General features: G+C 44.8%; 1 protein-coding gene across 8 annotated transcripts in view; it reads right to left on the bottom strand.

The window, feature by feature from the left end:
- Positions 1–13,424, bottom strand: part of CYRIA (CYFIP related Rac1 interactor A) — a 102,817-nt gene extending 89,393 nt beyond the window's left edge. For 2 of the 8 annotated variants that reach the window (XM_069580229.1, XM_069580221.1), the window contains exon 1: positions 12,984–13,373. The gene's annotated coding sequence lies outside the window, so the exon portion shown is untranslated. Of the gene's footprint in view, positions 1–2,393; positions 2,514–12,983 lie in introns of those variants that run through there. The other 6 variants (XM_069580227.1, XM_069580224.1, XM_069580226.1 and 3 more) reach the window with 5 other exon arrangements.
- Between the last annotated feature and the right edge of the window lie 13,392 nt (positions 13,425–26,816).

Consider the following 26,816-nt stretch of genomic DNA (forward strand, 5'->3'; position numbering starts at 1 on the left):
ATGGATGGATGATGGATGGGTGGACGAATTTGTTGGGTAGTTGGGGAGGTTTTTAGGTGAATGAAACACCGGAAGTGAATCTCAGAGAATCTGTTCAGGAAAGAAAAGAGCATATGTAACTCATGTGCAATCTTGGGTAAACATATCACCATGATCCCTTCCATAATATGAAGCTAATGCATAATATTGCCAAGTCGGTGATGAGCCATGAAACTAGAACAGGAGTTGGGGCCAGTTCAAATGGCCAAGGATGGTGCAGGCTGATGCAAGATGGGGAAAGACAAGAGGAACCAGGTCTTTCTTCACAACCACAAGACGGGGTTCTGACCGCAGCAGACAGAGACAATGTGGCTGAGAGATGGGTGGGTCATTTGGGGCTCCATTTCATGATTCAACATGCGGTACTTTGGCCCTCAGCCAGAGGAAAAATCCCAAGCCCCCTACAGAGCCATACTCCAAAATGTTAACTCACAAAGCAAGCCACAAAATAAATAATAAAATAAATAACTGCCTCTCTCTGAAACTTAGTTTTGACCTCTGTAAAATAAAGTCACAACATCTTCTCCCATTAAATGACACAGGAAAGTTTCTAGAACTTAACACATGCATAGCAAAAGTTTGTTATATGGAAATATATTATTTGCATGAAGTTTACATTAAGGTAGGGAGCACCGTGGGACTCCACTGGAAGGAGACAAAGAACTCCAGCTACGGTTGCATTTTCTGGGGCTTAAGTAGAACCACATCAGGAAAAATAAAAAGATTTGATTTTCCTAAGAAAAAAAAATTAAATTGTGGCCTGGAAGCAGTATGAAGTATGTGGTGTGGGAAAGAGTAGGACTCTGAGAGCCAGACAGTCTTGAATCCAAATCCTGGTGCCCCACTTTCAATCCTATGTCTTAAAGCAAGTTTATAAAACTGTCTTAGTTTCAGTTTTTATCTGTAAGAGACAGAAATATATCTACCTTGCAAGGTTGTCTGTAGGGTGAGGAATGTATACAGACAGACTAGTGAAATAGAACTGATGGGTATTAAAGGCATGCTAAAGATCACAACTCACTGTTACAAATATAACTTAAAATATGGTAGACTTTGAAACATTAGGGCCATGTCGGTATAGGGTAACCTGTAAATAACTATGTACAAAGAATTACTCATGCATATATATGATGAAATAGCAATCTCACTGCTGCTATTTTAGCTGATATGAGGTATTCAAATCATTTCCTGACTTTGAAGTGGAACAGATATATTCACACAGCCCACAGCCTTACTAGCGGGTTACAGAGTGGACAGAGGGAAAGGGGCCTTCAGACAGATGGTTTAAAGGGAGGGAAAATGGAGGAGATGCACAGAGCATCTCATCTCCACCCACAGGTGCTGACACACTCGCCCCCAGTCCCATGGGAGCAAGCCTGCAATTTGCACCCATGGATAAGAACGTTTTCAGCAGCTGCAGGCTGAGGAACCGAGGGACAGCGAGAGACAGATAGTTACAGAAGGTTATCTGGGTCAGTGGGAGACCTCGGCCCCTAGGGGACTCCCTGGATAGGGCACTCTCCGTCACCCCAGATGTCTTCCTGATCCTCGGAAGCGTAGAAGCAAACTCTGCAAAGGATCCTCTACCCACTTCTCCCCGTGTTCCTCCCCCACCTTCGCCTCTAGCCTCCTGACTCTCTCAGCTCAGCCTGGGTTTGGCCCAGAAGAATCTGGACCAGGAGACGGGCACACCGCCCATCACCGGGCACAGGCAGCTCAGTTTCTCTTCCGTTTCTCTTTCTGCTTCTCTTCCTTTTCGCTTTCATAATCTTTTCCTACCTTCCTCCAACTGATTGCTAAATAACACTGGATGTATTGCTTTCTATTTTCTCTAGTCCTTCATTTTCAAAACCTGTATCAGGCTTTTCTCTTATTTTTAAAGTTGCATCCTCAAATAATGTGCGCCTTTTCAAACATGTATAAAATCAGCTTTGACAGAGGTCTGGGTTTCCAAAGCTGAAAGATTAGCTATTTCTCCCTAAGAAAACATAATTTAGTTGTTTCCTGCCAGTTAAGCTCTGAATTGCTTTTGTCTGTGGTCATTAGTCCCTGAAATATCAGAGGTCCCTCAGCCCCAGGGACCCTCTGGGAGGTCAGTTCCATTCGCGAGCTACACAAAGGCCAGGAATCAGACTGAGGGGGCGCCTTGTCCAAAGGACCTAGACCCAGGTCTTGGCAGCATCTCCCAGGATCCGAAAGGACCTCCAAATCCATGCACTCACACCCGTTCACACTGACACACACACACATCTACACACATTCACATACACACTACATACCATGCACACAATGACACACCATGTACCCTCACACACTCACATACCAGGCATACACTCACACTCATACACACTCACCCACAGGAGCCCAGGCCTTGTTAATTTACGAAGACCAGCCACTCCAGAGCTGCCCTCCTCTCAGTATGCCCTGGTGTCAAAGATGTTTACAACTGCCCAGTGGCTCCCACAGTCTGTGTGAACTGAAGGACTTCAGGATCCCCAAAGTCAAGATCACTTCTCCATTGGGGAAAGTCCCCTGTGCAAGGTCAAGGCCCTAGTTCCTAATATGAGTTACTGCCAAGTGAGAATCTCCTGGCTGAACAGGGTGGGGCCTCTGGGAGACAGAAACACCAAGTTTTTAAACCATGTCAGACTCTGGAGGAAACTTTCAACCTGGCAAAAGTCAGAATGATGGTACTTTAAGTGAAAACTCCAAAAAGAGAAAAAGTGAGAAAGAAGGAAGAGAAGGCAGGAAGGAAGAAAGAAAGGGAGAAAGGAGACAAGGACAGGGAATTAGACGGCTCCTCAGCATCCTTTACCTAAATGCTCTACATTTCAACCCCTTGCCCACACAGGCCATGTCAGGGACCTACTCCATCTCCCTGTCTTCCTGGGCAGATCTTGCACTGGTCCTGGGCTCTGCAACAGGGAACTCCCTCCCTCCTTCCTTACACCCCCTCAACCGTGCCCGGCATGGCCTCGACCATAGCCCAGTGATACAGAGCAAGGCCTGGCCATCACCAGCAGGGCAGCGTCACCTGCACAGCTGGGTTAAACATCCTGTGAGCCCTCCCTAGGCAGCAAGGGAGGTGCAGGGGTCAAGGTGAGTCCCACACAAGTCAGGCCACAGCATCAAAGGATCGTGTTATGAGAGAAGCGGAGAGGACGGGCCCAGAGGAGACCAAAGCAGAGCCTTTCACCTCCTCCGGTCCACCTTGAGCCAGATGGAAGCCGGGAGGATGCAGTCAAGAAGGCAGGTCAATGCTTTTCCCTCTCTTTGGGGGCCCCATCTTCAACTCCTAGACTCTCAGGAAGAGAGAAAGAATTAGTTGACTTTGAAATGGAGTTCCGAGGGCCCAGAGAAGGGAGGCAAGGAGCCCAAATCCCTCAGCAAATCAAGAGCGAAACCAAGATAAGAATGGAGGCCTTCTCACGCCTACCCGGGCCTTTTGACTTCCTCCTGCTCATTCCCCAAGGCCTGCTTCCTCCTCACAAGGCTAAAAGGATGATTAGGATTGAAAAATTCCCTCGTACCTTCCCCCAAACAATTATAAGCCACTCTAGACCAAAAATTCCCAGCTTAATTTTAGTTCTATGGAATTAAAAAAAAAAAATACTTGGTCCCCATGAAACTTTGGAACCCGTGCTTTAAAAGGTTTTGTTACTGTTTTTTAATTTTGTTTTGTTTTTTGTGCCAGGTCATTTAATTTATATCCTCTTATTTAAATTGAGGAAATAGAAAACTGGCCACAAAGGCTTTTGATGAGCACATGACAAACCATGTCACTACAGCATCTGGAATCAAGCAGACATTGGAGGACCCCTCTGGTGTCTCCCCAACACCAAGGGTCCTGTGAGTTCCTCTGGGCTTTCAGAAAGAGATTCATAAAGGCTTCTTTGAAACTCTTTGCTCAGATGTGCTGTCAAATTCAAAATTTTTCAGATTTTAGAAAGGTAATAGAGTACAGATACCATGTTACACGCACCCACAGCAGGGTCTGGAGCATTCATTCTTCTGATGAAAAACATATTCACCCCGAGTGGGATAAATACAAACTAAAAATAGTCTCATGTACCGTCAGGCCAGCTTTTGCACCCACGTGAGTTATGAAAAAAGAAATAAAAACTTTGCATTTTCAGAGCATTTTGGATTTTCGACTTGCAAATAAGGGAATGTAAGAAAACAGCTTACAGCTCCATTGATTATTTCTGAAGGTGCTCAAGGGCATAGATTTGAAGCCTCAACACTTTAAGGAAAAAATACATATGCATTTACAAAATCAAGGAAGGACAGGAGGCAAGACTGATCATATAGTAGGCGTAATGCTGGATGTCAACTGGGAGTCTTATCCTTGTTACACTCCAGTAAGGAACATGGTCAGGTTCATTTAAAGTATGAAACAATGGCTTATGAGCTAGAAACATAGGTCCAGCAGAGTGGACTTGGGTGGCTTTGCCAAGGCTATTCAAGAACGCATCTTTTAGAGAAAGAAGTTCCCTGCTGTTTCCAACCAAAAACAGCAAATAAAAAGGAGCCAAGGAGGTAGATGAACTTTTCAAACACACTTTTCTTAGAAGATCAGGCAAAATGAAGACTGACGTTTATTTATGGCATGCTTCCCTGGTGGCTCAGAGGTTAAAATGTCTGCCTCCAACGCGGGAAACCCAGGTTCGATCCCTGGGTCGGGAAGATCCCCTGGAGAAGGAAATGGCAACCCACTCCAGTATTCTTGCCTGGAGAATCCTATGGATGGAGGAGCTTGGTAGGGGTCGCAAAGAGTCAGACACGACTGAGTGACTTCACTTTTACTTTCACTTTTTCAGAGATACTGTGGGTTTGGTTTCAGACCACCTCAGAAAGTAAGTCACCTGAAATTTTTGAGTTTCCAGTGCATATAAATGCTATATTTACACTAAACTATAGACTATTAAGTGTGCAAAAGTACTATATCTAAAAAATATACATATCTTAGTTGGCAAAATTTAAATTTTATTGCTAAAAAACGCTAACCATCATCTGAGCTTTCAGCCAGTTGAAGCAGTCAGATCAAAGATCACTGATCACAGAGGACCAGAACAAATTCAATAATAATGAAAAAGCTTGAAATATTGCCATAATTGCCAAGATATAACAGGGACACAGGAAGTGAGCAAAGGCTGCTGGAAAAGCAGCACAGACTTGATTAACTGAGGGTTGCCACAAAGTTTCAATCTGTCAAAAAAAAAAAAAAGCAATATCTGGGAAGTGCAGTAAAACAAGGTGTGCCTATATTCTTTGCAATATTTCTGGGCCACAAATATTATTAACTTCAGTTCAAAACTTGGAAAACTCAATAAGCTTAAGGCATCGGCCCAAGGGAAAAGGAGGATTCCACCCAGGTCTGTGGATTTCAGACACACTCACGCTACAGCCCTGGGATGCTCCCACGTAATTTCCATGCGCCCATTTCACCTCTCTGGATCTCAAAGTGTTGGCATCATCTCATTTCTAGGGTGAAAGGTAGAGACAGGCCACACTTTGAAAGCACACAGACATGGTTTCAGGTACCAGCTATGCAATCTTCCTAATGAATGATGTGACATTATGCAAGTTTCCTAACACCTGTGGCCCTCAGTTTTCCCATCCATAGAATGGGTATATCTGCTCCTAAAGCTCTTTGTGGAAGTGCGGAAGTGTCAGTCGCTCAGTCGTGTGACCCCATGGACTGTCGCTCTTTGTGAGTCCATGGACCATAGCCCACCAGGATCCTCTGTCCATGGGCTTCTCCAGAAGAATACTGGAGTGGGTTGCCATTCCCTTCTCCAGGAGATCTTTCTGACTCAGAGATCGAACTCAGGTCTCCTGCATTGCAGGCAGATTCTTTACTATTTGAGCCACCAGGACTCAAAGCTCTTTAGAGGACTACTAAAAATGGATATTAAATGCTCATTATTCAGAAGGTACTGCTGCTGCCTGTGTTTTACTGGGAAAACACGAGACTCAAGAGAGATGGAATAACTTGCCAAAGCCCAGGCAGCTCTGAGTGGGTCTTCTCTGCTTCTTTGCTCCAGGAGAAGGGGATCTGGCCTCATCACTGCAGCTGGAAGACCCTGAGTTTGGATGACACTGGGGATGAGAGAGTTTGACAGTGTGCTGAGGCAGTTGTGTGCTTGTCACTGTTTCTGAGGTCCCACAGTGATTATGCATTTTAATGCATTCCAAAATCCAGAAATCATCAGACTAAATGATTTTAAAATGGATATTAACTTAAAACAGAGAGCATTCTGCAGGAACCAAAGCATTCTCTACCGACCGGAATACGGAGGACAGACCACATTCAATGTGGTCACGATGTGGAGGTCAACCCTCCACATTCCAGTCGGTGGACGCTCTGGAACGTGGGAGTGAGCTGGTAAGGGTCCTTCCCACCTCTACTGAGCTCCTGGGGCCCTTCTGCCTTTTGTCATCAGCCTTGACCTTCAACTATGTATCAGGATGTTCAATCAGACTTGGCCCCCTTTCTACGAGGGAGAGCAAGATTTCCGTGTTCTTTGAAAACACCCGGGGTTCTCTCCACTCCAGCTCTGTTTTTGAAACCTTACTGACTACAGCTGCCAGGCTTTGCTTTTTCACCTATCACTTTGGGACAGAAGCTCAAATCATTGGCTAGATGTGGAAGCTCCCTTCTAAGTCACCAAATCAGCCTTCCTGTTTTACCAACAGAAAGTACAGTGGTCTCCTTTATTCTCAGGGGGATCCATCTGTTCCAAGCCTGCCAGTGGAAACCACAAATAGTACTGAACACTATATATACCATGATTTTTCTGATACACATGTGCCAATGATAAAGTTAGTCACAGACAGGGATGATCACCAATAACGAATAAAAAAGCAGATCCATTATAACAATATGATGTAATAAAAGTTATGGAAATGTGGCCTCTCTCTGAAAGTACCTTATTGTACAAACTCAATGCCTTTTCCATCTTAACTAAACACTCTTCATGTAGCTGTGACTTTTGCAGCTTGAGGTGTAACAGCAAAACTAGCATGAATTTCTTACTCTAGATCTTACCAACCTCAGCAAAGATTTTTTTTTTCTTTCTTTATTAAGTTGAGAATTTTCACCTTTTCACTGAAAGGAAACACTTTACAGCTTCCTTTTTTGGCACATCCAAATTGCCAGCATCACTACTCATGCACATTAGTTCCATTATTAAGTAAAATAAGACTTTCTTGAACAACAGTAATGCGATACCACCAGAGTCTATCCAGTAACTGAGATGGGTACTAAGTGATTAATAGGAGGAATACGTTGGACAAAGGGATGATTCTCATTGCAGGTAGGACTGAGCGGGAAGGGGCTAGATTTCACCACACTCCTCAGACTGGTGCACAACACAAAATTTATGAATTGCTTAGTTTGGGAATTTTCCATTTAATATTTCCAGACTGAGGTTGAGAATGGGTAACTAAAACTATGGCTGTGTGCCTGCATGCGCAGTCACTCTGTCGCGTCTGACTCTCTGAAACTCCAAGGACTGCAGCCTGAGTCTGCCAGGCTCCTCTGACCATGTGACTCTCCAGGCAAGAATACTGGAGTGGTTTGCCATTTCCTTCTCCAAGGGATCTTCCTGACCCAGGGATCGAACCCACATCTCCTGAGGCTTCTGCATTGGCAGGAGGGTTCTTTACCACTGAGTCACCTGGGAAGCCTGAAACTGTAGCTATGGGGGGAGGGGGGGTCTCCTACAGAGAACTGCTCCTCTTCCGCAATGCAGGAAGCTAGGAATAGAGCTGAGTCGTTCATCATCCAGGCTTTACCTTTTCTCTTCCAGGCTTCTTCTCCCTGCAGTGTCAAGTGTGATAGAGGTGTACCACAGACAACACCCATGGGGAGCAAAATGGACTGTGTTGCAATGAGAGCTGTGTTGTCATTGTTGAAACAATGACAGTTCCCCACTCCCCACCCCCTTGCACTGCTTTTCTTTATGACATTCTCCAAGCCCCATTTCAGGTGTGTGTTTCCTCCCCTGCCTCTCCTGGAGCAAGCACTACCTGTGGACAGGGACAAACCATCCTGATCCTTGTTTTCTGTCTAGCAGAGCACCAGTCAAGAACGAGTCTCATACACATTTGCTAAGTGAATGAGTGAATGATCCCATTTTTTACGTTTGATCCCTCATAAAAGCGCAATTCAACTCTTTGGGGGCATCCCATTTCCCCAGTTTCATTTTAAAGATCTAATTATCTATGCCATATAGAATTTTTATTAGAAAGTGAAGTCATTAAACAAGCAGACACCAGACTCAGGCCTTGAGATAATTGCAAATAGAAACGGATCTGTCAGCAGAGCTAAGCTGGACCAGGAAACGTGTTGCCGGCAAACATGGAACCGTTTTCAGAACAATGGGGTCCTTGGGCAAGAGAAATTCGATTTCTAAATCACCCAGGAAAGAAATGCTGGGAGGGGGCCATTCTGTAATCACTTTCCTACCTCTGTCTCCCAGCCATGAGTTATACTGATAGACTGAATCCCAACCACCCCTGTATTTGTTGGGCCACTGACTCAGGTTTTCTGACCTTCTTGCTTCTGTCCCCTTATTCCTGTCATGCTTTCCATTCATACGTTCAGCCCGAAAATCAGTTCAATTTATGTCAATGACAAACCGGTAACCCATTCTTAGGCAAAGGAAGCTATTTCAAGCATCATCAAAATTTTCTCTGAACTTGTACATGCCAAACTCCTCTCCTCTTCACCACTTCTAGGAATGACACCTCAGCCAACTGCCAAAAACCTTGATAATGCTGTGATGAGAGCAAAACCCCAATAAAGTCTCTAAATATTTACTATGAGCCTGGGTCCAAGTTACAGCCCTGACTGGTCCCACCCCTGTTAAAATCTGCTCCCATGCTCCAAACACAATTATTTTAGGTTACTGACACACCAGCCAAGGAGATGACAATGCTGTGTACCTTGGCACAAAGAGCAAGTAGGACCCAGTTTAAAATTCTGGCCCTGCCACTTACTAGTTGTTGGACTCTGCGCCAGAGACCTTTGCCAATTTCCTTCACTGTCCAAAGGGCACAATAAATACTAATATCACAGAGTTGCAGTGATGACTTGAGAAAATGTTTTTCCATAGGTAGTGTAACTTAAGAAAATAAAAGGAAACTAAACAGGCCCAGAATAAAAATGTGAAGCACTCATTTCAAAGTGTTGTCTGACAGAGGAGCCAGGGTATACAATGGAGAAAGGACAGTCTCTTCAATAAATCGTGCTGGGAAAACGACAGCCACATGCAAAAGAACCAAACTGGACCACTATCTTACACTGCACACAAAAAGTAACTCAAAAAATAGATTGAATGTAAGACCTAAAACCATAAAACTTCCAGAAGAAAACATATGCGGTAATCTCCTCAATGGCAATGATTTTTTTTTCTTTGGACTTGACAGCAAAAAATAATAAGTGGAACTACATCAAATTATTCTCATAGTGACATGTTTCTTAAACATAGGGTGTTCGTTGCCGTTTCAAATTTGTTCCCTCTTGAGGACATCAAACACCACGTTGCTCAGCACAGTTTATCTGTTGAGAGAGAACTCAAAGATTAACCAGCAGTGCTTAGAACAGGAGTGTGGCTGATTTTTAGCTTTCCCCGATAATGAATCTCTGAAGGCCAGAATTAGATCAAAAAGCTCCCCACCACGGCTTGAAGAGGACCCAGAGGGCCGGTAACTGAGAACTCCTTTCTAATCAATATAACTAAATAACAGCAAGCATGAGGTGGGCACCAGGCCAGAGCCTATAAATGCATAAGATCATCCACTTCCTAGAGGGCAAGTCTCATTATTACCATTTTACAGGTGCGACAGCCAAGGCTCAGGGAGGTCAGATGCTCTTCAGGAGCCCACCCCTAGGACACAACAGTAGGAGAGTTTGAATTCATGGCTGACTCCAAAAAGTCCATTTTCTTTCCAGTCACCATGCTGCCTTGTCAGGGAATTCCTGCAGCCTTGGAGAAAGGATTTTGACCAAGATGAACTCGGACCCAGAGGCTACGGCGAGTGGATGAGTCAAAAGTCAGGAAGGAAGGCAGGACTGGCCCCTGCCACAAACCTGACACTGTTCACAGAGCTGAATGAGGGGCTCAGCAACCACCCCCTCTGGCTGGGAGGGCCGGACTGAGGGCTTGCCACGTGGGCAGAGGTAAGAGAACTGTGTTTCAGTCACAAAGCACAGGATGATTCAACCCTAACATGGGGGCCAAGTCAAGTCACCATCTCTAGGTCCCCATCACCCCACCTTTTCCTTGATCACCCACTTGTCCTACGGATTGCAAGGCTCTCCTTTCACATCTGTCTTTACCCCCCGACTGCATTCTTTGAAAACAGAAACAGTGTTCACTTTTTAAAATCCCCAGTTTCCCAAACTACATTTGGTACAGAGTAGATGCTCAGTTAACAGAAGGTGCATAACTAAAGAAACAGATTGATCCAGCATCGAGTCTGGACCTGCAGACGGGAGAACGCCTCTGATACTAAGATTTCACAGCTTAATTATTCTTAAATCAATTCTTCATCTCTGAGCAGTGGTTTGGGGGTGTCTTTAACATGGAGACCTCCCAACAGGAAGAGGACATGATGGGCCCTTCAGGTTTTCAATTTTGCAAAAAAAAAGTACTCCCTGTAAGCTACTGCATTCCACCCCACAAAAACAAGCCAACTGCGGCTAGGAGGAGAGATGCTATCAACCCCATTTTAAAGGTTAAAACTGAGGTCCACATGAGTGACTGCCCCAGGGCTGGAATTTGACAATGGGCTGCTGACTCCCTGTTTTTTTCCTGCCACCATGACGCTTTTCCAGCTCATTCCTAACAGGCCAAGAGCACCCGCAAAGTAAAGGATGGGGAGGGGCAGGGTGGAGAAGAAAAGAGTGTGTGGTGAAGGGAAAAATAAAAGGGAGGACAGCTTTTCTGGGAGTGTGTCACTGACAGCTGACAGTCGGTGACCCATGGCCTGGACAGCTCTGAGCTCCTCGCCTAGGGCTGGCTTGTGAAGATCTCCTGAGCTCTCCGTGTCCCCAACTCACCCGGCTCTGAGAGTAAAAGCAAGCCGAATGCTTCTGGGTGCTGAGTAAACAGGAAGTCCCAAGTAGCTTGACTCTCCTCCCAACTTCAGCTCCCCCAACCTGAAGAGTCAAGGGTACACAAAGGACCTGACAGGTCGCTCTCTGGCAGGGTCTGGAGGGGTCTACCAGAGAAACTAGGGAACACCCTTCCCACTTGAATCTCCCAGCATGAAGGTTTAGGGAGAATCTCCCAGCATGAAGGTTTAGGGAGCGCTGTTATCCCTCTCCTGGGACCAGTACCTGGGAGCCTGAGAGGTGGCCAGGGAGCGAGCTGGGTGTTTGCCCATCAGCTCCATCACTTTTCCATCCATTCAACAAAACCTCAGTGCCCACTGTCTGCTGAAAGCAGAGTGACCTGAGGGAAATAGCTCACTCTGAGCTTAGTCTTGTCATCTGCAAGGTAGAGACAGACCCTACACCACAGAACTGCCTTGAAGATGAAAGGAAATAATATTCCCGGGCTTCTGCATCACGCTTGGGTCTATTATTAGCCCTGGGGCCCCGGTGCTATCCACTGTGAGCCCCAGGCTGTGATGCCACAGCCCCCATCCCAGAGCTGGGAGCAGGAGATGGTGTGGCCAGGTCTGTCTCTACCTCTCTCCTCTACCCTCCCCTCACTGGAGCGTGGGGGCCAGGAGGAGGTGAGATTCTGCCAGTCCCCCGGCCTGGGGCCCAGGTTTATGACTGTTTATTTCAGAGCAAATAGAAAGGAGAAATTAGAGCCATAAAAGACAGGACAACAGACCAATAAAAACCAGCTCCCAGAAGAGTCAGAAGAAGGAAGAGAGGCAAAACTGTCACCATAGCAACAAAAGACAGTCAGAAGCACGCAGGAAAAACAGCCCCTGTTCTGCCTTCTCTCTCTACAGCAAAGCAAGCTCTTGGACCTCCTTCAGTGCTCAGGGAGAGCCAATGGCCCACCCTAAACCTTGCCGGTTCCCCTCAACCCCAACCCCCGGGGCTCAGATGCCCAGCCTGACCTGGCTATCAGCCACCCTCCTCGCACTGGCCCAGCACATGTCCCAGCCCACAGTCCCAGCCCAGCTTTCAGTGCCCTGGGGACACGGCGCTGTGCAGATGGCCCCAGGCCCAACCAGAGTGATGGTGCCTGGAAAGAAGGGGAAAGTTTCTGACAGGGAAGGGAAGGAGGGCCAAAGGGCTGGTGGGGAGACTGAGGCCCTGCATACAGGCTCCAGGACTCTGCCCTGGGTTCCCTGGGGGGAGCGGAGGGGAAAACAGGGGCACCGGAGGGGGGGGGGGGGCAGGGCCAGTACTGTTGCCCATCAGTGCTGGACCCTACAGGGGAGGGGAATTCTGGAGAACCCAGGGTGGGGTCGGCAAATGACAAAAGCTCGTGGCCCCAGTCTCTGGGAACGCTGGTCACAAAATCAGGGCAGCCTGGAGAAGGACCCAGGGACCCTCTGGCCCGGTATAACAGAGGCTCTTCGGTCCTTCGGCTAGCAGGCATGACAGGTGTTGCCCGCAAACAGCCTAGCTGGCTTGGGACCAGTCTTTCGGGAAGTGGGTCAAATTGTTCCCAAAGCTAAGGATCCGGTGAAGTCCCTTTCTTCAGACTGGGGGATTCTAAGCGGGGGAGGGGGAGGGTGATGGCAAGGAGGTCTGGGTCCCCGCACAGCTGCGGGCCGTCTGGCTGGCAAATAATCTCCCTGGCAGGTGGCAGCACAAACGTCCAGGTGTGCAGGCCCCAGGGAGCGGGGGTCGTCCCTGCCTCTGGGGGCGGTAGGGAGTGGTGGGGATCCGGGTCTCTGGTGGTGGGAACGGAGAAGCAGAGTTGGGGGTCTTCCGGAAGAATTGGCTTTGGAGCCCAAGCTACCTGGCGCTGGGGTTGAAGGGGAAAGATGTTGAGCGGCTGAGCGACGAGAGAGATGATCCGGGGCACAATCACGAGGCTGTGCTCCGCAGAAGGGCAAAGGGGCTCCAAGCCGGACATCTGGACGGCGATCGCCGGAGACGGGCTAAAAGGACTGGGTCCTCAGCTCGCCCTCCCGCCCGCCCTTCCCCGAAGGCTGCGTCGGGAGCTGGGGAAGGACGGCAGGGTTCTCCGGGCGCCTCCGGAGTCGGCGTCCCTGCAGGCCCCCGGCCGCGAACCCCGCCGCACCCGCGCCGCGCTCACCCCGAGTCTCCGCCGCCCTGCTCCGCCGCCGGTCCGCCGCTGCCCCAGCCGCCGCCGCTGTGGACGCCTCTCCCGCGGCCGCCGCAGCCTGCGAGCCGGCCCGAGCCCCGCCCCAGCCCCGCCCCCAGCCCCGCCCGCTGCGGCCGCCCCGCCCCGGCCCCCAGGGAGCCCCACCCCCGCCGTCATCCGGCCGGGTCCCCTTCCCAGACCCATAGTGCTGACCACCTCCGCACACGGTCATTCCTGCTCTTTATTTCGGCCTTGGCCTCTGGCTTTGCCCCCCAAGGGGAAGCCTGCATCTGCCCCTGCTACTTCTACACACGGAATTCCTCCATACCCACTATTTCTCTTAAAAAGAAAAAAGAAAAAAAGGACGGGGGACCGGTCTTTTGATTAATCCCTAGCCGCACTTCCAAATGTGTGCCCATGCACCCAGCCAGACCATCCCAGCCTCAACCACCCCCTTCCAAATTACCCTCGATTTTGAATCCAGTTCTCCTCCCTGCCCCTCCCGGCACAGACTGTTAACAGAGTCCCAGCCCTGGGGGCTGCCCTTATCTGAAGGGACCCTCAAAAGTCTTTGCAAATGCTTAGTCCAAAAAATGTTATTACCCTTCAGAGCAAGTCTGCAAAAACACTTGAAAAAAAAACCCTATGATGCAAGGGAAAGTAGGGGATTACAGTGTCATTGTCACGATCATTGTTTTAAAACATCTGCCATCAAGAGAGAGAGATTCAGGAAGCCAAAGAGGGCTGCTCATTGCCAAACAGGTTGTGAGTCAGAGCTCCTGTTGGGGGGAGCCTCCTGCAGGCACAGGCCTCTCCCGCTTCCTTTCCCAGTCAATCAGCCAGAGCATCGGTGAAACTTTATTAAACCCCTACAAGGGGCCGCACCACGAACGTGCTGGAGGCTGCAGCAGTTGCTCCAGGAATGTATGGTTTGGGTGCATCAGGCCGTCCTGGTTCTGGAGTTAGAAAGCTTCAAGAGACCTCCGTCCAGTTCTTCTTCTTGAGGGAGCTCCTGCTCTGAGTTTTGGGAAGAATTTAGATCAGAATGCACAGGTCTCCATTTTTTATTTCTGCCAGTCAAGTTGCCTGTACTTGAACCAGACCATGTTGTCAATCCCTGCAAAGACCTGTTTCATCTTTGGGTGGCTCTACTGGAAAATCCTTCTTGCTCCACCCGTGTACATATACACAGCAAAGTTTCTGACTTATTCTATCCACCGTGAACCTGGTCAGGGTCTGAGGAGGGCAAGGGCAAGGTCAAGCCAGCCACAGACACCATTCACCCCACGACACCATCATTTCAGATCACGGGAGGACTCCTTACTTTACACTCGTCTGTCTCTAATAACACAGCTGAAGTTGGTGAGAAGAGACTATTTGATGTATGAAATTTCACTTCCACACACTTAAAGAGGGCTTCTGTTTCAGTAATTGAGGGCTACCTGCATGGTGTTGCCTAGCCCATTGTGAAATAATAGGGTTTCTAATTATTAGTGTGGAATTTAATAATTATGTGTTTCCTAAGACACAATAATCAGATGAAATGGTCTTTCAACTTTGTCAGTAATACTAATAACAAGTTTAGAGGTTACTATAATAAAGATTACAGTGAAATTAAGCTGTCAGTGAGGGGGCAGGTAGGTTGAGATGAAATTTCAATGGTCTTTCTTCAAAATATACATTTTCTAAAATGAACCGTAATTAAATTAAATTTAAACCAGACTGCTCTAATTTCAAGGACATCCTTGTCATGTATGTATTTTTTTAAAGAGATACCTTGAGCTTTGACAAAGGGCCAGGCACTGTGCTAAACCAAATGATGGTGATGTAACATGTGCCCCTGGCCTGAGAAGTAGACAGACTGATTGCCAGCCCAGTTTATGACAAGGCAGAAGAGAAAATAGGCTAAAACAGAGGTATTTTCGTGTGGGCTCAGGACAAGGAGTTCATTGTGATTGGGGAAAATTGGGTTCAGATTCTTTTCAGCTGAACCTTGAAGGGTGACTTGACTTCAGGAGGCAGGAAATGAGGTCAAGGACCCTCCAGGTAAAGGGACAAAGAGGTCTGCTGTGGTTGCAATGTCAGGGGCTGGACAAAGTGCGGCTGAGAATGGAGACCCTGAACATCAACCTGAGAAGGCTACACTTGACTCTGGGCACTCCCATGCGCTGGGCAGCCTTGACTGGAACCTCAAATAAGGAGACTGACTGCAATTTGGAGGAAGAAAAGGAGACAGTGATGAGAAAGACCAGGAGAGAAGTGCCATCATCATCCAGGGGCTCTGCATTGCCCTCCATGGACCAGTTCTGCTCTCTGACATTTGGAAACACATTCTCTGAAGCATCCCCAGTGCTGAGAGCAATACTTGGCACAAACTGGTCTCCAATAATATTTGTTGAGTGAGCAATAAGGCTGAAAGTGATGGGTGCAAGTGATCCCCTGTGAAGACCAAGCAACAAGAGCTGATCCCACCCAGGGCTCCTCTCCATCCATTGAGATTCATCCTAGGGCAGGTGGAACATTCCTTCTAAATCCCTGGACACATAAGATTTCCCCTTCTCAGCATGGGCTTCCCTCATAGCTCAGTTGGTAAAGAATCCGCCTGCAACACAGGATACCCCGGTTTGATTCCTGGGTCGGGAAGATCCCCTGGAGAAGGGAAAGGCTACCTACTCCAGTATTTTGGCCTGGAGAATCCCATGGACTAAGTCCATGGGGTCGTAACGAATTGGACATGACTGAGCGAATTTCACTTTACTTCACTTCTCAGCATAGCTCCCCTTGGTGCTTCCAAAGACATTTCTGCTCTGATCCTTTGATTGTGTGTATAAACATATATATACCTCCAATGACTTGTCCCCCATCTCCAACTGTCAAAGACCACTGGTTCCAAGGCCAATGATACCTTCAGGACAATGGTGGACTATAGGCTCACACTTCCTTCTTCTAAATTCCTGTGAAGTTGACAATCTGAGCCACTCACTCTTTGCTTCATCACATATGCAAGTTTCTTGAGGACAAGGATCTTATCTGAGACACAGAGAAAACCTTCACTTTATTTGGAGTCAAAGCTGAGCATACATGCTGATTCTGTCACTCACTGGCTGTATGAACCTATGTTACTTAATCCTTTGGAGTTTCAGTTTTCTCATCTCTAAAATTAGAATAATAAAACTTAGCAGATAGATGGGAGAGCTGATTTCAGCTCTGAAACTTTGAAAGAAAGAATAGTTTTGTGTGTGTATGCGTGTTTTTCCTCCTAGTGCATTGACTAACTGGGCATTCAGTAAGTGCTCATTTCAGACTTGGTGTTTGGTGCATTGATTCATAGATTAGAACTTGGAATGGAGGCTGAACCCCTGCAGCGCTCTCTGCTTGCTACTTCACAGGGAGAAATCTTTATTTTGCCCTCCCACTTCACTTAGTTCCACAGGAATTATATCACGCCTTCCCTCTAGTATGATGATAGTGGCTTCCAAGGGTGGTGGGGTTTCTTGCCCATTACAGGCCAGGGTTCTTTTATGTAACTGAGTGTTTCTACGGAAACATGGCCCTGGCTTCAGAGGGAGCATAATAGATTTGATTATGAATATTGAGCCAATTTTCACAGCTGACGTGCTGCACACTTCCTTGTTGCAGAAAAAAAAAAAAAGAAAGAAAGAAAAGAAAAATCACACCCCAAACTATGTACAGAAACTTGGTAATGGCTGAAAATCATTGCCTGTGGCTGAATTGGAGCCTATGACTTAAGACGGCTGAAATCATCATGTTTTAATTCACAGCGTGTTAGGCTCCCCTTCTTTGCACATGGCTCTCTCCCTTAAATGACCTTCCAGCCTGCTCCATTTATTGAGTTTCTATTCATTTTAAGCATCCTGGTTCAAAAACAACCCATCTGAAAAGCTTTCTTTAACTCTCCAGGGCCAAGTCAAATGTTCATTCTCATGGGCTTTCATAGTATTACATTCATACTTTTATCATATTACTCAGAAAGTTGTGTGAATCTGATAAATTTATATGTAGTTGATTTTTGTTATTCCCAGTAACTGTGTTCTATGAAATCACCACAAACGTTGACCTAACAAATATTGACCCACTGCTCCTAGGAAAAATTCAAGATTCGGTTCCTGTGAGCTTCTGGTGATAACATTTTCATCCTTCACTAACTCCCATAGTTTGCTCAAATTCATGTCCATTGAGTCGGTGATGCTATCTAACCATCTCATTCTAGGCCTCCACCTTCTCCTTTTGCCTTGAATCTTTCCCACCTCAGGGTCCTTTCCAATGAGTTGGCTCTTCTTATCGATGGCCAAAGTATTGGAGCTTCCACTTCAGCATTAGTCTTTCCAATGAATATTCAGGGTTGGTTTCCTTTAGGATTGACTGTTTCAGTCTACTTATGGTCCAATGAACTCTCAAGAGTCTTATCAAGCACCAGGATTTGAAAGCATCAATTGTTTGGTGTTCAGCCTTCTTTATGGTCCAACCTCACATCCATACATGATTACTGGAAAAACCATAGCTTTGACTAGACAGACCTTTGTCAGCAAAGTGATGTCTCTGCTTTTTAATACTCTGTCTAGGGTTGTCATAGCTTTCCTTCCAAGACACAGCTTTTAATTTCATAGCTGCAGTCACCATCTGCAGTGATTTTGGAGTCCAAAATCTGCTTAAAAATACTGACTTAATATATACTGTTGATTCATTAACAACGAACTCACAGTCAGCAGCACTGTAACTCATATTGAGTGAAGCTTGTCTAACACAGGCATTTTCTTCTTAAGGCACAGCACCACCTTCTTGCACTTAGGAACACCAGATAACACTTCATTGCAATGTTTGAGGACCATTTTAAACAGTGAAATCATCAACAAAAAAAATACAAAAATGTGAAAACATGGTACTATTGATATATAGACAACAAAACATGGCACTTGTCTGCAGTGCGCCATGAATCAAGAAGGTAGAGCTTTCTCTCAATTGACCTCAACTAGAAACACGCTCATTGGTGGCTCAAGTTTTTGTTGCTTGGTGCATGTTGACAAATGACACAAAAGCACAGAGAGTAATAGTGATTTTGGTGTCAGTAAGTAGGCAAATTCGCAAATACAGAATCCACGAATGATGGATGTAGACTGATTGCGCCTCCAGATGAGCCTATGAACTCTGCCTCCAGGAGCTCTGTCTTATTGGTCTTTGTATCTTTTCAGAATCTCAAAGAACTCCTGATACATGAGAAAAAGTGATGCTCAATAAATGACAATTGAATGAGTGAAGCATTTAATCCAGTCTCGTATTTCTTTAGAGATTTCTCCCAACCATTTATAAACTTCTGTTAATAAAACAGCAAAATGTCTCAGATTTTCTTCCATTGAATGAGGATCTCATTAGGTTTCTGTCAGTTACTAAGAAGAGCCCTGCTTTTGAATGTAAAGAACATTCCAAATGAAGTAGGTCCCTCTTGTGTGGCAAGTGTGGGCAATACAGATATTGACTTCCAAGATGGGTAAAAGGTTATAAACAGCACCATCCATCCGCCCCCCACCCCAGAAAAGAAGAAAGAACAATAAATTCTCAGGATCTGGAGAAATAGTGTCAAACGATGGTCAAGAATGGAGAAAATTTACCTAGTTCAGAAATAGAGAGGTAGCACCAGCGATGAAGCACGGAGTGGTAATAGGGAAGGAAAGTGGCATCTGGAGACAGGGAGACCTGGGGGCCTTGTAGGAGTTTTGCAGAAGTCAGGTTTAAATCTGGGCTCTTCTGCACTTACGGCACCATGAGTTTGGGCAGAACTTCCCTCTCCCTTGTCTCTCCCTTGTATACAAAATGAGAACAATAGGACTTACCATAAAGTCGTTTATGCAACTGACATTTACCGGCTGTCTACTGTGTATCAGACTGGTTCCAAATAGGAAAAGGAGTATGTCAAGGTTGTATATGTAGAAGGAAATGACAACTCACTCCAGTACTCTTGCCTGGGGAGTCCTGTGGACGGAGGAGCCTGGTGGGCTGCCGTCTATGGGGTAGCACAGAGTCAGACAGGAATGAAGTGACTTAGCATGCATGCATGCATTGGAGAAGGAACTGGCAACCCACTCCAGTATTCTTGCCTGGAGAATCCCAGGGATGGAGGAGCCTGGTAGGCTGCCGTCTATGGGGTTGCATAGAGTTGGACACGACTGAAGCGACTTAGCAGCAGCAGCAGCAGCAAGGCTGTATGTTGCCACCCTGCTTATTTAACTTATATGCAGAGTACATCATGAGAAATGCTGGGCTGGATGAAGCACAAGCTGGAATCAAGATTGCCAGGAGAAATACCAGTAACCTCAGATACACAGATGACACCACCCTTATGGTAGAAAGTGAAGAAGAACTAAAGACCCTCTTGATGAAAGTGAAAGGGGAGTGAAAAAATTGGCTTAAAACTCAACATTCAGAAAACTAAGATCATGGCATCTGGTCCCATCACTTCATGGCAAATAAACGGGAAAGAGTGGAAACAGTGGCTGACTTTATTTTGGGGGGCTCCAAAATCACTGCAGATGGTGATTGCAGCCATGAAATTAAAAGACGCTTACTCCTTGGAAGGAAAGTTATGACCAACCTAGACAGCATATTAAAAAGCAGAGACATTACTTTGGCAACAAAGTTCTGTCTAATCAAAGCTCTGGTTTTTCCAGTAGTCATGTATGGATGTGAGTGTTGGACTGTAAAGAAAGCTGAGCACCAAAGAACTGAGGCTTTTGAACTGTGGTATTGGAGAAGACTCTTGAGAGTCCCTTGGACTGCAAGGTGATCCAACCAGTCCATCCTAAAGGAGATCAATCCTGGGTGTTCATTGGAAGGACTGATGTTGAAGCTGAAACTCCAATAATTTGGCCACCTGATGCGGAGAGCTGACTCATTTGAAATGACCCTGATGCTGGGAAAGATTGAGGGTGGAAAGAGAAGGGGATGACAGAGGATGAGATGGTTGGATGGCATCACCGACTCAAGGGATATGAGTTTGGATAGACTCTGGGAGCTGGTGATGGACAGGGAGGCCTGGCGTGCTGCAGTCCATGGGGTCGCAAAGAGTTGGACATGACTGAGTGACTAAACTGAACTAAACTGAACTGTGTATCAGTTGGAAGCATGAAAGAGATATTAAATGTGAAGCTACAGTGCATAGTTACGCAAATTTTAAAAGCGATTTTAGTTTTTTGCATTATAAACTTATTTCTGCTTTTGATTCTTACTTCTTTCTCTGATTTGCAAGAATATATGACTTGAACCTTTCTCTTTGAACCATTCTCGTCAAACTATTCTCTTCTAACCATTCTCTCCTAAACCCTTTAATACTCTTCCATAGGTCAGTTGATCTCAGTCTTTGATGGACCAGGTAAGTCCAGGTTTTGCTGATTCCATCATCTTTTGGCACCTTTGACCAAATGAGTCAGCCCCTCTAGTGGACTCAACCTCACCACCCACAAAGCTCACACCGACTCCACAATCACTGTCAACAAAGTAATGACACATGTAAGAGGGCCTTTGAGCAAAGGCTGAGAGCATTTTATAGGCATAGCCCAGTCATCTAGGCAGCATCACAAACAGTTAAGTAGGGATCACTTCTGACTATACCCACTTTATAGCCAGGGAAATTAAAGCTTGATGTAACTTGTTCAAGTCATCAACTGAGTCCTAACCATAGTCACGAAAATAAAACAGGTGTCATGGATCACAGTTTAAGACCAAGCCTTGAATTCCTTGTACTACCAGATCTTCCTTTTCTTGGCAAATAATTTCTTTTCTTTATCAGTGAGCAAGCAGACAGGTTGATTCAGACATAGACCAGGACTCTCTCTTGTTATCACAGATTGTGTTCAATGTAGGGAGGTGAAAATACCACTGGACACTAGGGTGATGTGAAACTTCTCACCAAACAGAATGGTTGACTCTGCAGAGTTTCTTTACAAGCCCTGAGAGCAGTATATGAATGTTTTATGTTTAAATGCACATAGCTACTATATATAATAATTACAAAAAATTGCCTTTTTAAATGGTTTTCACCCTATTGTGTTTGCCTTTTGACTCTTTAATTACTTGAGAAATGCCTTAGAATAGTGATACTAGCAGGAACTTTGATATATTTGGGTCTCATATTTATCTTCTTTTTTTATCCTCCCTTGAACTACTGCCCAGATCAACCCCTTATCAGCTCTTGCCTGAGTTATTTTGACAGCATTATGACTGGTCTCTCTGTCTTCATATTCAGATCGTCTAATACACTGTCCAGTGATCTTTCTAAGGGATACATATGATCATTGCAGCCCCTTTATTCACACCCCCAGTGGTTCTCCATCACCCCAGGACAGTCAGACATTCTTTGGAGAACTCATATGGTCACACCGTATGACTCATGTGGTCATTTGTAATCTGGCTCTGGTTATTCCTTCTGCTGCATTTCTTTCTTCTCTTAAAGTATTATATCACTCCTCTCTTCCTTTGTCCCTGCAGTTTCTTCTTCCTGCAATGCCCCATTCTCCCTTGTTAAATGGATGAAGTCCAAGATACCTTTCAGGTGGGAGAAATATCAATAGCACTTTGTAGTGAAGTCTTTTCAGAACTCTGATCCTCAACATTCCCAGATCCTGTAACTCACTTTATCTCAGAGTATTTTAATTCTCCCATCACTTCCTGAGCCCCTGGAATTTATGAATTATGCATATTTATGAACTATCTCATTTAATATATGTTATATGCAATATATATGATATATAATATATCACATATTAAATGAGATAGCTCATAAATTACATATATAATAAAATATCTGTGTTCTCAGTGCTTGAAATTTAATGTACACTTAGTAGTAAGAATCTCTTGAGTTAATCTCAAATGGAACCCCTCAAGATCTGGAGATTAGAAAAACTGCTTTTTCAAGTTATTTCTGAAAAAGTAAAGTATAAAAATATAATCAAGCTCGGAAGAGGTTTAGCCATACAGGAACTTTTTAATAGAAAAGTCAGTTTCAGGGTGGTTTTTTATGCATAAAACAAAACTCCTGCAATCTGCTTTTTTTAGCTGAATGATCTTCAAATAAAATACATATTAGTGATTATTAATCAAATCCAACAAATATTTCTCAGCTTCTGATGTTCAAATGTTTCATTTCCTCATATGCTTGTACCTCTATATTTTCTTTGTTTTAATTATACTAAGCATCTTTTTGTTCTTCCCCAGACGTTTGCCTGGGAGGCTGGGGCAAGCTATAAATAATAGTCATCATCATTATAAGCCTTATTTATTTACACAGCTTATTTTTAGAGCTGAGGACTAACTCACAAATATGCCCACTATGACCCTGATAGAGATGCAGTGATTTCTTGGTGGGGAGTCTTGGACTCTTGAGTATTTCACTGGTCTCATTAGTGTCACTCATGTGATGTGACTGCTCAGAGGGCAGCTGCTTCATCCAATAAACTCCATCAAACTGCTTCCCATCTGTTAATGGGAGAAGAAATGGAAGCGTTTTTAAAATACAGTGATTTTTATGTTGCTATACATAAAGGCAATTGGTTTTCTGATTTCCACATTTCATCTACACCTAGGTAATCCTGAATCTATTTTAATATTTTTTAGAATAAAAGGAACATAATCTTTTATAACATATATTTTAGACATTTTAGGATCTTCAAAGAATGTCAGAGCAGAAGAGCCTTAGAGAAACAGAGATCCAGGAAGGAAAGGTGATTTCCCAAGGTCATATGGAAAATGAATGGAAGAGATATGATAGAAAATACAGTGTGCTAGTTCCAGGCTGGTTTCTCTCCCTGAAACTGAACAAATCTTCACCCAAATTCTGCTTTAAACACTGAAGTTTTCACTGTCATACTTCTAGGATGCTAGCCTCCTGTACATAGATGATCCAGTTTCTCATAAATCCCAAAACTATTTTACTGGCCTGCATTGGATCTTGTCCCCAGGAGGGCTGAATCTGTCTGGGGAATGTGAAAGTGTTAGTCACTCAGTCCTGTCCAACTCCTTGCAGCCGCATGGACTGTAGCCCATAAGGCTCCTCTGTCCATGGGATTTTCCAGGCAAGAATACTGTAGTGTGTTGCCATTCCCTTCTCCAGAGGATCTTCTTGACCCAGAGATTGAACCTGGGTCTCCTGCATTGCAGGTGGATTCTTTACCATCTGAGCCACTGGGGAAGCCCTGTAGGAGTGTATAAATGACTGTGTGTATATGCTTAGTCATTTCAGTCATGTTTGACTTCATGAGACCATGGGATTTTCTAGACAAGAATACTGTAGTGGATTGCCATGCCCTCCTCCAGGGGATCTTTCCAACCCAGGGATTGAACCCAGATCTTCCACATTGCAGGTAGATTCTTTACCATCTGAGCTACCAGGGAATCCCAATAATACTGAGGTGAGTAGCCTATCCTTTCTCCAGGGGATCTTCCTGACCCAGGAATCAAACCAGGGTCTCCTGCATTGCAGGCAGATTCTTTACCAGCTAAACTACCCTGGAAGCCCTGTCTAGGGAAACACCCAAGTCAATTCTGGAGACAAGACTCTGAAACTGCCATTGTAACCAGACAGTGTGATCTAGTGGGAAGAGCTTGTTGTCCTAAATTCTAGGTTCTAAAAATAGTTCTGCTTTATATGTTGTATGATTTAGGACAGGTGAGTAGACTTGTTTCAATGTTTTATTTTGTTCATCATGGAAAATAAACACTTGGTCTGCCTACCAGAGAGGAATTTTGAGAGAATCCAATGAAATGACAGATGTGAAAAGATTATGAGAAAAGTTAAATGAAACATCATTATCTCATGTAGCAACAGAAAGCAGGGTAGAATATTTAGCTTTTGTTAATTGCCGAAGTGGCATGCATGGTGATTTGATGCTGATTTCCTGCAGGTGGTCAAGTTCTCTTTGGCCTTTGCTTTTTCTCCTATCAAGGATCACTGAGGTTTGGTACAAATTTTACATTTTCACACATTTAAGGATTTATTTAGCACTACATACTAGACATTTTGATAGGTGCCAATGATACAAGGATACTCTTGTGAACTCATTGCCCATAGAGGAAGCAGACATGAAAAACCCCTAAGAAGTTGCCTCTTAATATGAGAAAGATGTTTAGGAGCTTAGGGTCTAACATTTAACCTAGCCTGTGAGAAAGGCTTTCAGTAAAAATTGTGTTTTTTCCTGAACAGTACTGATCCAGGGAAGAAGAGGGAAAGTTAGCAATAACAAATGCATGGCAGGACTTTGCTATCCAGCGTTCAGGGTTTGATCCCTGCTTGGGAAGCTAAGATCCTATATGACTTGTGATCAGAAAACCAAAACATGAAACAGAAACAACGCTGTGATGAATTCAGTTGAGGGCAGGAGGAGAAAGGGGTGGCAGAGGATGAGATGGCTGGATGGCATCAACATTATGAATACTTTGGTTTGACAGTAGATTGGGAAACAGACTAGATTTCTATGGTAGTCATTACAGAGAGATTTTCTGATATTCTAAGGAGCTTATACCAGTTGTTGAAAGTGAACAGGAAATTTTCCTTTAAGCTTGCTTTTACCATGCACCCATTTCTTCTTTCCTATCTTTTATCCTGATCCAAAGCACTGATACTCTATCAGGGGTCCCCAACCTCCAGGGTCTAATGTCTGATGATCAGAAGTGGAGCTGATGAAACAATAATAGAAATAAAGTGCACAATAAATGCAATGTGGTTGAATCATCCTGAAACCGCCCTCTCCCTGTCAGTGGAAAAATTGTCTTCCATGAAACCCGTCTCTACTGCCAAAAATGCTGGGCACCGCTTCATCAGAGTCATGATGGAGACATGCTTACTCCATTCTGGCGAATATGTACACAAAGGATAATGTCACAAATAGCTATGTTACCATCACCCAGAATATTAGCATTTTGTAATCAGCACTTTAATTTTTTTTAAACAGTAGGATATTAATGATAACTGGAAATTCTTACGTTCCCATGGGTGAAAGAAACTTTTAATGCTAAATCACTTCTGGTTCTCTCCTTCTGGCCATCAGGAGGATAACATTTCTCTGCTCCCTCCTGTAGCGCCGTATCACCAGTTCTGGCCAATGGTTTGTAGGCAGACATGTCAATTCTTGATTGGAACATTTAACACAGCATGAAGCCTTTCAACAACTTGTGTACTCTTGCTGCAAAATACAATGTTCATTATCCTGAGTCCTAGAATAAGAATGACATTGAGAAGCTACCCTGCCATCACCAACATCGCATGGCAGACATACAGTGTGAGTTGTAAATACAACCTTGTTGTTTATGCTACTGAGATTTTAAAGTTTTGTTTTTATTATTATTATTTTTAATCACAGCATAGTCAGTTTTTAGAAACAGTTATGTAACTAAAGTGAATGCAGAGAAACCATGTTTGGAGTGTCATGAGTTTTTCATTGACTTATATTTCTAGAATTTATTCTTCTTCTTTTCTCATATTGACTTTTTCTTTACAGTGTGATTTTTATTTACTTCTCTATTTCTACAAACAGTCTTAGAAGTTGCCTCTGTATCTCTAGGATTATCGTTCTTCTTGCCTCCTCTTCCGGGTCATTCATCTTTTCGTATGGTGTGCGATTTTGGCTATGGTCTTGCTGTCCGTGAGGATATCTTACATAGGCAAACCTTGTGACTTGCTTCTGGTGGCAGTATCTCATTTGCATTTTGCTGGGACTTTATGGATTTGAGTGAACCGATCTAATGTCTACACTGACTTATTCCTTTTGGGTCCTGAACTACTTAGTTGGCTTAAATTTGGCTTAAATTCTGTCCTGTATCCTGATTACTTGCAGGTGTGTCTGTTTCCATCCATCGGCCTAGGTGGGTAGGGAGCTTTATTACCTCTTTCTTGGCTTAGGTGGGCAGTGAGTTTCTTACAAACAGCAATGTTAAGGGCTGCAGAATCAATTCAGGCCACTGAGTTCCAGCTGCCCACCCACACGGGGTTCCTGGATGAATTTTCCTCTCTGTGTGGGCATTAATCCCTAGTCCCAGCTGTTAAGGCATGCAAGGAGTTCCAAGTTCCCTATAACACTTTTCAGTTTTAACTGCCATTTACCCATTTGGGGATTCCTTTCTTAATATCTTTTTCAGTTCGGAAATTTTTCTCTTCTGGTGCCAGGCTATGAATTTACAATTACTAGGTAATTTATTTTTCCATCTTAACACCAACATTTCTATCGTATTTTAAGTAAAGAAGTTTCTCTCTCTTCAGCTCAGCCTGCCTTCTTGTCAGTGGATGGGGGACATATATCCTCTGAAAGGAATACACCACATCTCTGAGCAGATCCTTGAGGAAGGCTCTTCTGGGAGCAGCTGGACCACCTGTAGGTCCACTGGAAACTCTGGTCTGAAGTTGGCTTATTCTTGACTCTCAAATCATTTAGCTAAGAGTCAGCCCTGGTGGCTCAGTGGTAAAGAACCCACTTCCCCATGCAGGAGATGCAGGTTCGATCCCTAGGTCAGAAATATCACTGG

This window comes from Ovis canadensis, chromosome 3 (assembly GCF_042477335.2).
Source record: "Ovis canadensis isolate MfBH-ARS-UI-01 breed Bighorn chromosome 3, ARS-UI_OviCan_v2, whole genome shotgun sequence".
In the NCBI taxonomy this organism is placed as follows: Eukaryota; Metazoa; Chordata; class Mammalia; order Artiodactyla; family Bovidae; genus Ovis; species Ovis canadensis.